This window comes from Pseudorca crassidens, chromosome 9 (assembly GCF_039906515.1).
Source record: "Pseudorca crassidens isolate mPseCra1 chromosome 9, mPseCra1.hap1, whole genome shotgun sequence".
Lineage (NCBI taxonomy): Eukaryota > Metazoa > Chordata > Mammalia > Artiodactyla > Delphinidae > Pseudorca > Pseudorca crassidens.
Window position 1 is genome coordinate 48,063,949 of NC_090304.1, and position 18,614 is coordinate 48,082,562.

General features: G+C 37.9%; 1 long non-coding RNA gene across 1 annotated transcript in view; it reads right to left on the minus strand.

The window, feature by feature from the left end:
- Nucleotides 1-18,614, minus strand: part of LOC137231293 (uncharacterized) — a 92,724-nt gene that overhangs the window by 27,259 nt on the left and 46,851 nt on the right. Inside the window, exon 2 of the long non-coding RNA XR_010946448.1 lies at nucleotides 4,646-4,744. This is a non-coding gene — a long non-coding RNA (uncharacterized lncRNA). The remainder of the gene's footprint in view (nucleotides 1-4,645; nucleotides 4,745-18,614) is intronic.

Below are 18,614 nucleotides of genomic sequence, written 5' to 3' on the forward strand. Positions count from 1 at the left end.
ACTAACAGGAACCTGCTGTATAGCACAGGGAACTCTACTCATTGCTCTGTGGTGACCTTAATGGGAAGGAAATCTAAAAAAAGAGTGGATACCTGTATCTGTATACCTGACGCACTTTGCTGTACAGCAGAAATTAACACAACATTGTAAAGCAACTATACTCCAATAAAAAATTAATTAAAAAATAAATTAATAAATTAATAAAAATTAATAAAACGAAATAAAAACAGTTTATCTAACAATAGGGAAGAGGCATTACATATTGATAGGTAATAATAATATATTTTTAGCAATTATAAATCATATTCTCAAAGAAATTAATAACACTGAAAAATATTTACAATGCAAATGAAAAATTAGAATGAAAAATTGCTTACAAAGCATAATCATAAATTTGTGTATATCCGTGCACACACACACATGCAAACACTAACATGTGCATACATAAAAATGACTATGGGAAAATATTCAAAACAATTTTTTCTTTATGGTGGATTATGACTGTATTTCTCTTATTCTCTTTATTTTTTTTTTTGCAATTTTGAAAATACTACATTTTTATGAGAATATTATATATTTTTCCTTCCAGTTTTACTAGATATAATTGACATACAGCACTGTATAAGTTTAGGGTATACAGCATAATGATTTGACTTACATACATCATAATAAAATGGTTACTACAAGTTTAGTGAATATCCATCATCTCATATAGGTACAAAATAAAATGAAAAAAACATGTTTTCCTTGTGAAGAGAACTCTTAGGGTTTACTCCCTTGACAACATTCACATATAACACACAGCAGTGTCAACTACATTTACCATGTTGTACATTGCATCCCTAGTATTCCTTTAACTTACAACTGGAAGTTTGTACCTTTTGGCTACCTTCATCCAATATTATATTTTTACAATTTAATTTTGGGATGAAGGATAAGGCAATACTTCTAAAATCCAGGAGACACTCATTCATATATTCACTGAACAAATATTTACCAAATGTCTACTACTGGCAGACACTGTGTCAAGTCCTCAGTATACAAAGGATGAATAAAGTAGGCATGCTTCCTTCCCCCAATGACCTGCAGTCCTTGTGCCTCTCAAGATTTGAATTTCTGGTTTTCAGGCTTTCCTTTTCTAGTATTATCTCAGTCAGAATAAATAGGGGGCATTTTTCTTATACTCAGCCAAAAAAAAAAAATTGGCTTGCTTTCCTGCAAAGAAAACTTAGCAACCAATTCTCTTAACTTCCTATCCTTTTGCTCTCATAGGCAGCCCTTCCCTGGAGCTAACTTTTTTTTCTGAAAGATGACTGTGTCATCAGCAGCAGCTAAATTGCCAAATGACACCTTCCTTTCTCTCTGCTGTGTTATCAGCCCAGGAACTCAGTTTAGCAGAGTTCTGTGCTGAGGTCCCTAAAGGAATGAATTGTTTCTTTTAAATAAGCTCTAAGATGAGTTCTAGGAAGAGCTGCAGTAAACTACATTTTCCCCCAAGATTTTGCAGTTATTTCTACAATATAGTGTGTGTGTGTGTGTGCATCAGCGCTCAATACACATAATCTATGTGTACTAGATTTCCAAATGAAACTTTAAAATTTATGAAAATATATTTAATAAATTATTCCAAAATTAACCTTTATTAGTGCTACTGCCCTTTTAATTACTGATTAGCTGGGCAAGATTTTAAAGCATATTTTTCCTCCAGTTGGAAACAGCTTTTGTCAGGCAGTCAGTCAACATTTATTGAATCCCTTTTAAGTGGCAGTAACGATACCAGCCACCAGGGATATTGAGATGAATGAGGCAATCTTTACCCTTCTGTCCCTAACAAGGTTGAAGAGAGTGTAGAGAATATTACAATGCTGTGAGCTAAGGGTTATGTTCAAGGTTTGTTCAAGAAGCATTGGGAACCACAGGAGAGATCATCTCATAAATTCTCTTAAATACACACTATTTATGCTAAATTTGTGAAGATGTATAGAAGCTTGAATGGTACACAAAACAGGCACAGGCAAAGGGGTACCTGACAAGTTAAGGAACCCAGCAAGAATACCATAAAGTGTGTACTAGGATAATTTATTGACCTACTAGTTGTTGTCTTGTTTCTGCTGCTGTAAAAAAACTGGAAAGAATGTGAGTTCTTTGTATTTTTCTCTTTGTTTTTACTCCTCTGCATTCTGACAAGTTATCAAGCAATATTCTAAATCCCTTTTATAGCTATTAATTCAATAAATCTTCATGATAACACAGTGAATAAGAAACTATCATTATCTCTAGTTTACAGATAATAAAACTGAAGCATAGAGTAAATAAGTAATTTACTGGGTTAGTGACAAATCAGAATTCAAACAGAGGCAGATTGGGTCAAAGCCTATATTTCCTACAACCACCATCCAAACAAAGGATTCCTATGCAGAATATATAGAGAACTGCACACAAGAAGAGAAACACAGAAAAATCGTCACGGGTCATAACCATAGAAGAGATCTGGATGGGCAATAAACAGGAAAAAGATGTTCAACCTTATTTGGACTCTGAAAAACGCAAAGTAAAGGAACAACATAATGCCATTTTCTCTCATCAAATATGCAAACACTAAAAAGTCCGACAATATCAATTATTTGCAAAAATTGGGGGACAATGGAATTCTCATACTTCACTGGTAAGAATGTAAATTGGCATAACAATTTTGGAAAACAGTTGGTAGCAGCTAGCAACATTAAAACTATGCAAATTTTCTGATCCAGCAGTCCACTTCAAGATGTACAAACTAGAAAGTATTCTCACATATATGTACCACAAAACATATATAATGAAAGTGATTAGTCCATTGTTTATGACACTATAAAGCTAACATAAATGCCTATTATAAAGGAAACAGACAAATAAAACTTATGTTTATAATCGTTATGAAATACTCTACAATAAATAAAATTTTTAAACTATATATAGATTACCTGTGTCTGTAAGCAATTAGCCACCATTAATTCTGGGTTGTGGAGAACTGGTATTTGTCATATTATTCCTTTGTGTTTTTCCATATCTTTAAATAAAATTTCTTAGGAAAAAGCACAGTCTTTTAAGAAAGAGATCCTAAGGATATTTCCCATCCTTAGGAAAAGGCAACCTTTCTTCCCATCTTAAGAAAGGAAGCATAAATCCCACAAGATAACCTAAATGTCTCAGATCCCATTTGTATTTCCCACTTTTTGCCACTTCCCTGACATTGCAGAGGCAGGTAATTAAGATTTTGCATTTTCAAAAGATTTATGATTATGTCACGCCTCTCTTCCCCTCCATGGTAGACACAGAATCTGAGTTAAAGACCCAGTAGACAGCAATTGAACTGTTTGACAACCACTCAACTAAGATCATCAACTTCTCAGCAAGGGGCCTTACTATCCAATGCCCAAGCTCTTTGCTAGTTCTACAATTACAAGTCTGTCAATCGTAACACTCCAACCTCTGTGCCAGTTTTTGTATTAATCAGAATGATTTACATTACAAATAACAGAACCTCAAGTCAAACTACCTTAAACCAAAATGAAGCACATTGGCTCATATACCTGGAAAATCCAGGGGTTAATGGTTCCTTCAGGCATGGCTGAACCCAGCATCTTAAATAATTTAACTAGATTTCTCCTCCTCCTCCTATAACACCTCCTCACTTTTTAGTTCTGCTACTCTGTTTGGGGCTCATTTTCTCCTACTATACATTGACTGTTTCTATGCAGTTAGAGTCAGACTGGAATTGCACATCTCTCCTGGGTCTCCATCTTGCTGACTGCCAATGTTGGGACTTCTTAGCCTCCATAATCATGTGCTCTAATTTCTTATATTAAATATTATAATATAATTAGTTATTAAAATTATCATAATTATATATTCTATTCTATTCTCTATATATCCCATTGGAAAGAAGCATGTCAGAATATATGCCATTGGAAAGAAGCATGTCTCTCTCTCTATATATATATCTTTATGTATGTCTCCTATTGGTTGTGTTTCCATAGCTAACCCTGAGTCTGAGTGTCTGAGAACCAAGAGAGCCAATGGAGTAAGTTCCAGTCCAAAAGCCAGCGGGCTCAAGACCCAAGAAGAGCTAATGTTTCAGTCTGGGTTCTAAGGCTGTTAAAGACCAGATCAAGTAGTCAAGCAAGGGGCATTACTTCTTACTCAGTCATTTTGTACTATTCAGGCTTTCAACTGATTAGATGAGGCCCACCCACACTGAGGAGAGTAATTTGCTTTACTCAGTCTAACAATTCAAATGTTAACCTCACCCAGAAACACTCTCACAGATGCACCCAGAATAATGTTTGACCAAAGGTCTGGGCACCCTATGGCCCAGTCAAATTGATACATAAAATTAACCACCACACATGGGGACAGGGAGACAGATGTCCCTGCTTCTAAATCCTTGAGATTTTCAGGTAGTACACCTCATAAGCTTTCTACTATCTTTCTCTTATTCTCCTCTGTTTCTTTGTTTGACCCTTTTCTCTATTCCTTCTGTCATTCTTCTCTATGCCCTCTTCTCTTTTCTGCCATGCTTCTTTCCATATTCTATACTTTCCCATAAAAACCAGTCTTTTTTGGCTAAAAGAAAAGTATAACTGTAGTCTTTTGGGGAAAAACTTACCATTTTGCCTCAGTTACTGAACATGAGAAAACTAACTCTCTATAGCTGTGACATGATAAAAATTGTTCCTCCTGTTTCAAATAGTATGATGAAAGACATCTATGAGGAGAACAGAAAGATATGCATAACAATATTAGAATATATTTAATATCATAAAGACATCTCTTTGTAGAAAGAAAACTCTGCAAAATTCACTGCCGGGAGCCACTTCCTTGAGCACTTTAACTTCCTATCACAGGGCTAACGGACACATGATCAAAAGACACCAAGATGCCTCTGAACACATGAATGAGGAACAGAGGGTGTCTTGAGTGGTGAGCCCACCTACTCCAAACAAGCAAGAGGACTCTGAAGGCTGTATCACTGGTATTTATCCTGTGCCTTCCTGGCTAAGAACCCACTTGTCCCAGAAGTTTCATTCTGAACTCAGTCATACCCACTATCATCCCACGTTCCCTGGATGCAGCTTGACATCCAGTATCCACTATGGGAAAGACCAACACACAGCTTTCCTCCTACTTTCTACCAGGGCTGCATGCTTTGGCCTGATCCTGACTTCATGGCTCTCTAGTCAAATGGAAGTGTGAGTGTTCCTTTATTCTCCCAGGGGAAGCATCCGCCCTCCCTGAGTGCGGCCATGCTGTGAAAAGAGAGATTATAGAGTATTGCTCTACAGCAGCTTCCTTAGTAGCTCATCACCAGGCAAAATGTCACAGCAGCTGCTGCTCATCAATTCACCCTCTGTGATTTCAAATGCCAATTAAAACTGTGAACTCATAATTGCCTCATTTCTAGCCACATTTTAAAGTAATTGAGTAATGGGTTAATAACAGCCTTAATCATTTTTCTAATGATCAGTTCCTGCGTATAGTCATATTTATGACCCGTGAAGAGTGTTGCACTCAGGTCGTATCTGACTAAGAGCCCCCCAGCCGATCCTGTATGGCAATCATTTCTTACCAGGGAAATTTGCCTTCAGCCCCCAAAGCAGTTTAAAAAAAGTCAACCTGCAACCTGTGACTTGTCAGACATCTTAAAAATTTTTTTTCCTCCTCTTACATGTCCTGTCCCTTTACTCTCATCCAATTTATTCTCCTGCTGAAACTCAAGAGAGAGGTGTCAACATCCAGGAGTGATTTCTAATTTCAATGAAGCCTTATCACACGCCCACTCGTAAACATAAGCTTCCTTCTGTGGTAAGAACATTTACCTGCACTTCCAGCTCTGTTTCATCATAATTATAGCTTATATCAGCTGTTAGATATGAAGGGACTTATTAACTTTTGGATTTTGATTCAAGGAGAAGGATGGTCACTGCAAAACTACCCAGACCATCAGGAAAGCTGTAAGCAAGAAGTACAGTGAGTCATCAACAGATCTCCCAAAGAGGCTGAAACTGCCAGTCTCATGACGACCTCCAGCAGTTGAGAGCCAGGGTGACCAGGCCATTTAGAAATGGGTCAGGAAAACACTCGGTGGGGAAAATGGGTGAAGAGGGTCAAAAGGTACGAACTTCCAGTTGTAAAATAAATAAGTGATGGGGATGTAATGTATGGCATAGTTAATAATACTGTATTGCATATTTGAAAATTGCTGAGGATAGATCTTAAAAGTCCTCAACACAAGAAAATAGTTTTTGTAACTATGTATGGTGACAGATGTTAACTAGACTTATCGTGGTGATCATTTGCAATGTATACAAATACTAAATCACTGTTGTGCACCTGAAACTAATATAATGTTATATGTTAATTGTACCTCAATTTTTTAAAAGCCATAAAATATGTAATACCTAAGGCTATTTTCTCTTTGCTATTAAAAAAAAAGAAGAACATTGGAAGTCTCTATCAAATATCACCAACCTCCAATCTTAGGGGTTTGGGGGTTTGGAAATGGGAACTCTAATTCTAAAGATGCAGAAAAAGAGTTCACTTTGTTATACAGCAGAAACTAACACAACATTGTAGAGCAATTATACTCCAATAAAGATGTTTTAAAAAAAAAGAGTTCAGCATTATGAGTGTGGAGATGAAACTACTAGAGAAAATTTTACAGGTCTTGGTTGGTAGAGGGTCTTTTCAGGCAAAGTGGTCCTTCTATTAATTATTTCTTCTTTCTCCTGTAATCACAACTTCTCTCTCTCAACTGGTCTTTTTCATCCAGAATGGAAATATACTAAAGTACTTCCCTTAAAAAAGCAAAACCAAAATGGCTCTCTTCTGCCCTTCCCCTCTCCTCTAGTGACTACCTTGTCTCACCGATAGGTTTTCCAATTCAGTGACCCGCCAGGGACAAGTCCACCCCAATGAGCGGACAGTTCCATGGTATTAGTGTTTCTCAAGGAGGTGTTGGGGGTCAGTGTGGGATGTCAGAATTTGGGGAAGAAAGGTATCAAGGTCACAGACGGGCACAGCTATAGGATATGCCCTCTGCATCTCTAACCTCTGCTCCCAACTGAGAACCACTTCTGTAGAACTATGTCATGTTAACTTCTCATTGTTGAGTGTTTCGATCAGTCCTCTAAACAATGAAATCAAAACTCTGTTCCTGCTAGTTGGATCCAAATCTGGGAGGCATAAAGCCGATTAAAACATATTTCCTCATTATTTTAGGTTGCGTTCTCCAGAAACAGACACTGCAACCAAGATGTGATGCAGCAGGTTCATTAAAGACTGTTCTTGAGAACAATACCTATAAACAAGTAAGAGAAACTGGACTCTGCTAAGGAAGAGGTTAAAGTGGTATGTGGTTGCACTGAGGTTACAGCCAATCTTATGGGAGCTCTGAAGTTGGGACAACCCCTCAGAGGTGTCCTGAATTGACCCATGCAGAGTAGGTTCTGATATCTTCACATCAACCAGCCGTTGAATCCAGGCTGTCCCTGGGGAGGGAGCATACCCTTCAACAAGGACAATTTCTGCAGACGGACTCAGCCATGAGCAGCCAGCAGCCAACCTTCTGACGACTAGAAGAATGAGTGCCTTGCTGCTGGGAGAGGGATCTATATGCTAGACCTCAGCAACTACTGCATCCACCCTTCCTCCTTCTAGGTTCCCCTACTCAAGCCTATTCAGGTCCCCCAGCCTTGCCCAGCCCTTCTGATGCACAGGTCTGGTGGACTTCTCACAACACTGAGGCAACTTAGTTCATATGCCTAAACCTGCTCTGCGGGACATGATTTGCTTCATCCCTTCTCTCCCCTCCAGGAGTTTGGCTCTATTCATTTCCAGCAATAAGCAACCACAGTTTTTCTTCTCATAGACTTCCTTCTAATCTCAGGTTCTTCCTACAAAACCTGTTCAAAAGGTGACTCATCAAAGTCAAACGCAACTCAGGAAAGAGAGTGGAACACTCCTGTACCCTTTGGCTTTCCTTCCCTTTAATTAGAATTTCAGTAACCTCTAATTGTCAGAGTCAAAGGACATCTTTTTGTCCTCAACTTGTTGGACATCTCTAGAAGATGCCTTTATGTTACACTTCTCTCCTTCCCCCACATTTTTCTGACCTCATATTCTCTTCAAATGCTGTCTACCTAATCTTAACTCTGAGATTCTAGATTCCTCTCTTCTGTCTAACCCTAAAGCACCAAAATAATATTCAGACTAGAGTAATAACCCCCAGGTTGTATTTGTCAGTATTATTCTTTCTTTACCAATCAAGCATAGGCTGTTGGTATCTGTCCATATTTTTAAATCTGGCTCATATATCCTTAGTGAACAATTTTGCTATGTTTGTGTGATGTGTGGGTATACATACTGGACATATTTGGACATTTACGTTCAAATATCTTAGACAAGTTACACACAATGTGTCCTCTTTTTTGATAAACCCAATTCTCCTCCTATATTCCCAGCCTCAAGTAATGGTATCACGAGACACTTCTATCATCAAGCCATCGTAGGCTCTGGCTTGTCTTCTTACTCCACGTCCAATCAAATACCAAGTCTGTTGATTCTACTTGCTAAGTGGCTTTTGAATCTCTCCACTATTCTCCGCATTGCTACTGGCCCTAGTAGAAGCCTCATAAATTCTCACCTAAACCTATTTAATAGCTTCTTAATGGGTTTCCTCACTCCACTCTCCCCTCATCCAATTTATTTGCCACACTGCTACCAGAATGAGCTGCTTAAAACACACATCTAATCTTATTGCTCCCTTCCTTAAAAGCTTTAAACTTCTAACTGTCTTCTGGATAATGTTCAAACTCTTTGTCACGGCATCTTAAAAAACCTCATTATCTGGCCCTTCCCCAGCTCGCTAGCCTTCTCTCTTCCACACTCCACTGTAGACCTGCCAGATCTTTTGTAATTTCCAGAATCTATCATGTTCCTCATACCACCATGTCTTGCTTCTGCTGATGCAGTTGAAACATCTTTTCTCATATATGGAGACTTTTTCAGAAGTGAGTTATGTTTCCATAGCATTTCTCATCTGACCACACTGTCCAAGGAAAAGAACTATAGAGGTGAGGGCCAGTCGAGCCTTATGTGGCCCATATTATTGGAGGGATGAAGATGAATGGAGACTATGGTCAATTCCTAGAGATAAAGAAATGTACCACCATCACTTCAAAATTGAAGTTAGGAAAAGTAAAGTGTAAAGGATATTTACAATTCTGAGAAGACAGGAACCAAAATTCAATTTGCTACTGACACAATGCAACAAATGTTGAAGGGAAAACACAGCCAAATTCTTATCATTGGAAAACGGAGAGAGACCAAACCAACATCCCTGCGGCGAGAAACATCAGGTTCATAAAAACATGTCCACAGGAGGATGGACTAAAGGGCAGTGACATGCCTCCCGTCTGCCACTAGTCACTTCATGCAAGTAGAAGCCAGTCAGGTGGCAGCTCTTGGCTTTCTCCAGCTCATGCTACTTGAGTGTAGCCACCCCACTGTCCTGGGAATAGACAAAGCTATGAGCCCAAACCACCCACAGCTGCTTGCCTAGATCACAGGGTCCTGCTTGGCAGTAATATTTGTGGTATCTTCCTCTTTTATAACCTTCCAGTGTTAAAGAGAAAAACCACAGGCCCAAGATACCAAACCAAGATTTAGTACCTAACCTACCTGCAATTTCAACCTTCACCAGAAATGCAATCTTAATCAACCAGTCTGGAATTTTCTGGTCTGCACCAATGAGGCAATCTGTCACTAGGCCCTTTCCATCTCCTCAGAGGGAGAAGACGCAATCTGCACGATAAAACCCTTGCCATTCCCTGGCCTCCCTCCGTGCCCACTCCCCACCAAAAAAAAAAAAAAAAAGTCCTGGCCTAAAAATAATCCTTCCTTCCTTTTCTTTCCTTCCTTCCTTCCTTCTTTCCTTCCTTCCTTCCTTTCTTTCTTTTCTTCCTTCCTTCCTTCCTTCTTTCTTTCTTTCTTTTTCTTTTGCTAATAGCTCCTTTGCTCCCCACTTCTTCCTATAAAAACCTCCCATTTTGTACAGCCCTTCCGAGTGCCCTCCTAGTTGCTAGATGGGATGCTGCCCAATTCATAAATTGATGAATAAAGCCAATCAGTTTAAAATTTACTCTGTGTTGTTTTTTAACACAAGGAATTAACATGCCCATTGGATGAAATTCCCACAGTCACTTATATCAGCTGAGGGGTCTTAAATCATTTACCTCTTCACTCACCTAAGTTGAAGATCTATGCATCTATCTGTCTTACCTGGGAAGGCCTGCCTACCTCTCTTCTATGATCTTTTAGGAAATAAATCCAACTGCTTCTTTAGGTCTACAGATGTCAGAATTACATAGGATTTGAAGGAACTCACTCCAGTGGAAAGGAAAAAAAAAACTATGTAACTCTTCAAGAGGGGAAAATCATGGGGCAAATAAAACAAATCAGTACTTCAAAATAGACTGAATAACCAGGGAAAATAGGTCAAAAATTTTAAAAACAGTTAATGTAAGAGAATAGGAGAAAACTTTAAAGAATTCTAAATCCTATTCTCCGTTGATGAGATATTGCACTGATAAAACACGGCTAGCTGCCATACTAAAGAGCAATTGGGCAATAACAAAGTGTTTTTTCAATACAAAAATCGTACTTGCCAAAATGAAAAATTCAATAGAGGCAATGAACAGAAGAGTGTATGCTACCAAACATTAAATTAAAGAACTTAATTATTGAAATAATCCTTCCATAATGCAGAGCAAAAAGACAAAGGAAAATTATGAGAAAACTCATGGAGGATAAACCTAGGTGCTGCAATTTGAACAATGAGAGGACTGAAAGGAGAGAAAAGGGCTGATAAAGAAGAAATGGCAATAAAAGTTGAACTGGAAGAAAATTTCTCTCCACTGAAAAACCAAATACTGACCAAGATTATTGAAAAAAATACCTACCTGGTGACATTTTGGAATCAAGAGATAAAGTTCTAAAAGCTTCCATAGAGAAAAGATTAGTTATCTAAAAAGAAAAGTAATCAGGGCTTCCCTGGTGGTGCAGTGGTTGAGAGTCCGCCTGCCGATGCAGGGGACACGGGTTCGTGCCCCGGTCTGGGAAGATCCCACACGCAGCGGAACGGCTGGGCCCGTGAGCCATGGCCGCTGAGCCTGCGCGTCCGGAGCCTGTGCTCCACAACGGGAGAGGCCACAACAGTGAGAGGCCCGCGTACCGCAAAAAAAAAAAAAGAAAAATAATCAGACTGGCACTAATATCTTCATATATAATAGTGGATATACAGTATTAATGGAGCAATATCTGCTGATTTTTAAGGAAAAGAGGTGGTAATTCTGTATTACCACATCCAACCAAATTTTGTTCATTTGTGATGGCAAGGAATTTTTAGACATGCAAGCACTTAGAAAGTATTGCATCCATATTTTCTTTCTGAAAAAAAAAGATACTCATAAAAGTACTCTAGTCAAATGAAAATTGCATTAGCATAAAGATCTCAAGATGGTGAAAATTTAGTATATGGGAAACAGTAGCAATCAATGAGACTAGTGGTTATTCAATCTAAATAACAGTTGGTACTATGGTCCTGAAATATGTGGGATTTGTTAAGAATTCTTGAAATAGAAAGGACATAATGTAAGAAAAAATGAATAACAGTGTAAGACTAAATTCAAGAGTGCAAACTGTTAAGCTTAACTGCTACTTCTATCACTTTCTAGCTATTATAATCAAGAGCAAATTATTTATCTTGTGCCTTGATTTCCTCCTCAGTATAATAGGATTGATAATAGCATATGCTTCATAAGGTTGTTGTGAAAAATAAATAAATTAGTACATATAAAGAGCTAAGAAGAATATTTATCATATAGTAGGTGCTTAATGAATATTATCTATCATCATCATTGCTATTATTATTACATCATCAAAAGAGCAGACACATAATTAATATTTTATTATTAACACCACCAGGAAAAAACAAAGCTTCAAAATGTTTATTTAAATTAAGGAAACCAGTAGAAAACTTGAAATAGGTTACAGAACCTAAAAATTAATTGAGAAAAGGGGAACAAATACGATTTAATTAATCTAGCTAATTAACCAAGATGACAAATGCAGGACAAGGAGCTTGTTGGAGGGGATGACTATAAACCAAATTTTGGACACAATGAATTTGAGATCCTTCTTGGACAGTTAACTGGATATTTGGGATTCAACTTACAAGAGAGATCTGGACTGGGGCATATATTTTTGAATATGAAATTCAGAGATGTAGTTAGAGCATGAGAAGATCTCAAGAAGGAGGATTAGGGTAATGTGTTATAGAAAGATCTGATAAAATAGTTTGATTTAGCCACTAGGAGATCACTGGTAACTTGATGAAAACAAGCTCTATCATAGGAGACTGAAGAGGTGATTGGTATCCTGGCAGCACGGAGAATCAGATGGCTAGATTTAATAATATTACCTGGGAAATGCTACAATCAGGGAAGAATATACCTGTCTCTGTGCAGAGATAGAAACCTTCACACATGTAATAACATTCTAGGAATAGGACACAGGCCCTGGAGCAAAGAGACACTCATTACTTCATTCCCTCAACAAATAGCTCTGAACACCTATGTGGCAGATGCTATGCTAGCCTTTGGGGACACAGTGGTGAATAGAATACATCTTCCCAAAGGGAGCCCTTGTACATTCCCGGTGGGAATGTAAACTGGCGCAGCCACAATGGAAAACAGTGTGGTGGTTCCTAAAAAAAACCCAAAACAGAACTACCATATGATCCAGCAATTCTACTCCTGGGTATATATCTGGAAAAAAATAAAAACTCTAATTTGAAAAGATACATGCACCCCAATGTTCACAGCAGCACTATTTATAATAGCCGAGACATGGAAGCAGCTCAAATGCCCATCAACATATGAATGTATTAAGAGATGTGGTATATATATATAATATATATATATGTATGTATATAAACACACATACACACGTATACAATGGCATATTAACTCAGCCATAAAAAGAATGAAATTCTGCCATTTGCAGCAATGTGGATGGACTTAGAGAATATTATACTTAGTGAAATAGACAGGGAAAAACAAATACTGTATGATATCACTTAAATGTGGAATCTAAAAAATAATACAAATGAATGTATATGAAAAACAGAAACAGACCTATAGATACAGAAAACAAACGTGGTTACTAAATGGAAGAGGGAAAGGGGGAAGGGACAAATTCAGGGTAGGGGATTAACAGACACAAACTACTATGTATAAAATAGATAAGCAACAAGGGTATGTTGTATAGCACTAGGAATTACAGCCATTAACTTGTAATAACTTATAATGGAGTATAATATGCAAAAATACTGAATCACTGTGCTATACACCTGAGACTAATATAATATTGTAAATCAACCATACATCAATTTAAAAAAAACACACAACTTCCCTTCCCTTATGTGGTATCATAGTCTATCACCACGAAAAAAAATGAATAGAGAGAGGTTTCTTTCTAGATGTTAAATCAGCAAGATAAATGTTGGGATATAAGAAGGCTCCATCTTCTTCACCCTGCCAGAGAGAAATGTTTATTTTTATCAGCATTCAGTATGTCCTGAATATAGGGTATTTAGGATATACAGGATTCATACAGGATGTAGAGAATATAGGATGTCAACTATATTACACTTTGAGTTTCAGAATACTGGGCAACCCATTAAAAGGAACTCCCCTTTACTGGAGATGTAGACCACCCACTTATTCATTCTCCTCAGATAAACAGCTGGCAAGAAAGGCTTTTCTTTCAGGGCTTCTACAAACTATAGGTTGCTTATGCAGGAGAAAGTCTGGGTACTTCTTATGGACATCCCTTCCCCTCCCTCCAACTCATCCACCTCAAATCAATCTTAGGAAGGAGACTGAGGAAGGGTCAGGAATACCTCTTCTTGCAGTTCTTGTGAATACTCTACCATGAATTTAAACTTCATAGTTGTCAATTGTGCAGTGATAGACCGCAGTTTCCTGTCTGTGTAACTTCATTTTTTCATATAATTGTGCTGCATTCCCTTTTGCAGGGGTAGCACAGTGACCATTTCTCATCAATTGCCTTGAGTGAGTGATGGAAGACTGGGAATTCAGAATTTCATGTATAAATTCTGAAGATGTATTCTATTATATAGAACTAGGGGCTGGAACAAGGAAATCTTTACTCAAAAAAATAGGGGCAGAGGGCACAAAAAACAAAGGCATACATAAAGCCCATGTGGGAACGTGAACTCTGAAGACAGCCAGAAAGATCTCTCCTAAATTTGTTAAAATCCATTGGGACTAGAATCGAATATTAAATCTGGGGTATGGGTCCAGGAGACAAAAATCAGTGATGAATAAAGCAAGAGCAACAGGTACAAAAGTTTGGTGAGTTTATGAAGCTGCTGGGATAAAATTTTCAGAGTTTCTGAGATCTAATGAAGTTGCATGTGACCTCCACGAGCATGAAGCAAGTTTCTTGTAGTATTAAGTCAGAATAAGGCTGTGTGGGTTGTAGAAAAAATGAGGAAATAAATTGGCACTAGCTCCAATATGCATCCCTTAGATTCAGTCTTCTCTAGTTTCCTGGAAAATTATTACTGTTGGTGGCTGGATATTCCATTCAATGGATATATTATAGTCAACTTACCCATCCCCTTATTGTTGAAAATTTATGTCATTTCCATTCTTCACTAATATCATGTCATGATTAACATATCGTAATGCATGTACATTTGTTTTAAAATTACACTATATCCTTAGGATAGATACAGTTGCAGAATTTTAAGAAGGAATGTAACCTGATCAGATCAATATCTTAGAAATACAATTCTCATAAAAAGGAAAAAGAATTGCAAATAGGTAAACAAAATAGGAAAATATTAGCAATAACCCAAGTAAAAATAATAATTATTGAAGTAACAAATTAGCAGGGACAAGGAATATTAAAGGGAGAAGTTAACAAAACTGGATGTCTGAGCAGGTATAGCAGGGAGAGAGAGGAGGAATTCAGGTAATTCCTTGGTTCCCAGGAGGTGAATGTATTGAGTTTAAGATGTCTAAGAAACATCTTGAGGGAGATTTCAAGTGGCTGGTTGGGATGTGCAGCTGTACAGCACAGGATATTTACAAAGTGGAAAACACAGCGATTATTTGTCTGAATATAGATAATACTGGAAACTGTAATTGCATAGATATGATTTCCCAGGAACATCATTCAGAGGAAAGAGGTCAAGAAAGGCCATATTCTGGAGAAGAGTATGGAGGTTCCTTAAAAAACTAAAAATAAGACTACCATACGACCCAGCAATCCCACTACTGGGCATATACCCTGAGAAAACCATAATTCAAAACGAGTCATGTACCACAATGTTCATTGCAGCTCTATTTACAATAGCCAGGACATGGAAGCAACCTAAGTGCCCATGGACAGATGAATAGATAAAGAAGATGTGGCACATATATACAATGGAATATTACTCAGCCATAAAAAGAAGTGAAATTGAGTTATTTGTAGTGAGGTGGATGGACCTAGAGTCTGTCATACAGAGTGAAGTCAGAAAGAGAAAAACAAACACCGTATGTTAACACATACGTATGGAATCTAAATAAAAAAAAAAAAAGGTTATGAAGAACCTAGGGGCAGGACAGGAATAAAGACGTAGACGTAGAGAATGGACTTGAGGACATGGGGAGGGGGAAGGGTAAGCTGGGACGAAGTGAGAGAGTGGCATGGACTTATATATACTACCAATGTAAAATAGATAGCTAGTGGGAAGCAGCCGCACAGCACAGGGAGATCAGCTCGGTGCTTTGTGACCACCTAGAGGGGTGGGATAGGGAGGGTGGGAGGGAGATACAAGAGGGAGGAGATATGGGGATATATGTATATGTATAACTGATTCACTTTGTTATAAAGCAGAAACTAACGCACCATTGTAAAGCAATTATACTCCAATAAAGATGTTAAAAAAAAAATGAAAGAAAGGCCATATTCTTGGGATACAAAAAATAATACAAGAGGGCAGAGAAAGAAGACCCTTTTTGCTTCAAAACAGAGGTCAGTGATATAGAAGAACCAAAATATGATGTGATTATAGAAACCAAGTGGGAGAGCTTCAAAAATGGAATGAAATAGGAAATGTGCTACAGACAAGTCCAATAGGATAAGGATTAGAAAATAACAGGTGTTAAACTTTCTACTGACTCCTAGATTTCTTTAGCAGTTCCTGTTCCCAAATTGGATAGAATTAGATTCTCAGTGAATTATTAAAAACTAAAATGCATATTTATAAGTGATGCTTAACCTATGCCTTAAATTCACAAAATTATATATAACAGACTTATTTCTGCCATAAGCATTTGACTATTGATTTGTTTTATATGTTTACAGCATACAACACATACTTATTTGTTTCAGAACTTAAGTATAAATTTAATCTTTTTTTTTCTAGGATGCATTGCATCTTTTGTCTTTCATTATACCCACTAAAATATTTTGCTTATTGTCATTTCTTATTAAATATTTATTGGATTTATTAAATTGAATCTAAGACATAATTTGGAGCAAATAATAGCTACTCAATAGATGTTTATTGAATGAATAAATTAGTGAGTCAATGAGCTTAAAGTCTTAGTCCACAGAGACTGAATACTTTACCTTCCTCCTTTCAAAGACATAGTGTTCTGCCACATAGCCTGGGAGCATTGTTGAAGCTAGAGGCAATGTGGTATGATTGAATGAAGTGAGAAACATAATAATTAATCACTGTGTGCTAGTCACTGGGACAAGCATGTTACAAACATCTCTCCATCTACCAGAGTCTGCATCTTGATTCATTTCCTTCTTTCTCTTGTATAGATGAATACTTCCTGTGCTTATTTAAGGCCATCTGCTCCACTGATGGATTCAGTGGCACGCTCATAAATGTTTAACATCCTACTCTCCTGGGGAAAAAAGCCCAGATTTGTAGCATCCACTGGTTTCTGTGGTGTAAATAGTTCCACTATGGCCTATTTCAAGCTACCAACATGGTGTCACCGAACTTGGAGTCGGGAAGAGGTGCTCATGATCTGCTCTTGGGAGCCTGTATGAGCAGAGCTCAAACACCACTAGATGTGGAAGATAGCATTCCTTCTTGTCACTCAAGGACATCACTCTTGCAATTCTTCTCTTTTGCTCCTGAAACAATTTCCCTCTCTTCTGGAATTTCCTTATCAGCCTGTGAACATATCAATACTATTCTTTCCCCTATTAAAAAAACCTCTCTTAACCCTACTTCTGTTTCCGGCTACTATGCACTTTTTCTGGTCCCCTCACAGGAAAAAAAAATTTGAGTTGTATACACTTGCTACATATAGTTCTCTTTCTATTTTTTCTCAGACTCAGACTGCCTCTACCACTCCACTTTCATTGCTAAATCCAATAATCCAAAGTTTAACTGCATATTTAAAATCCATTTGATCCAAACTTAATTCCACATCCCCGTGTTACTTGACTAATCAGTAGTATTGGACACTTGGCTTCCAATATTACTTCAGTCTCCTGGTTTCTCTCCACTCCTACTGACCATTGTTTAGCATCCTGTGTTGGTTCTTCCTCCAGTCTTGATTTCATAATGCTGGAGTAGCTCAGAGCTCAGTTCAGACTTCTTTTCTCTATTTACACTCCCTCCCTTGGGGACTTGTCTCATGGCTTTAAATATCATCTATAAAAGGACAACTCCTAAATTCATGTCTCTCCCCTGAACTCCAGACTCATATATCCAATTGCTTTCTCAACATCTACACTTGAGTGTCGAACAGGCACTTCAAATTTATCGTGTCTAAAACTGAGGTTCTGCTCTTGCCCAGCCCCATTCTGCTTCACTGTACTCTAGACCATCCCAGCTAATGGCATCCTTCCCATTGCTTAAGCCAAAAACTTCGCAGTCATCATTTATCCTCCTCTTTCTCTTATATTTCACATCTTTCACCAGTAAATACTTTGAGCTCTGTGTTCAAGATACATCTGGACTCTGACCACTTCTCTCTACATTCACTTTTATAATCATCTCTCAAATGGATAAGCTTTCTAACTGGTCTCCCTGCTTCTACACTTGTTCCTCTATTATTCATTCTCAACAAAGTAGCCAATGTATGTCTATTAAAATTTAGATGAGACCATGTCACCCCCCACTCAAAAATCTCCAATAGTCTTTTATCTCATTCAGATTAAAGCCAAGATCCTTACAATGACTAATATCACCCCACATGATCTAGGCCTCTGTTTCCTCTATGATTTCATCTCCTACCTTCCCTCCTATCCACTCTTCTCGATCCACACTGCTCTCCTTGCCATTCCTTGCACATGCTTCAGGTTCCTTGACCTTAAGGGCATTGTAAAGGCTGGTCCCCACATTTGGAGCACTCTCCCTGCAGGTGTTTGATGTAGCGCAATGCATTTTTCCAGACTTTGCTGAAATGTTACTTTCTCAATGATAAATTCCCTTGCCTCTACCCCACAACTCACAGTCTCTCTTAACCTTC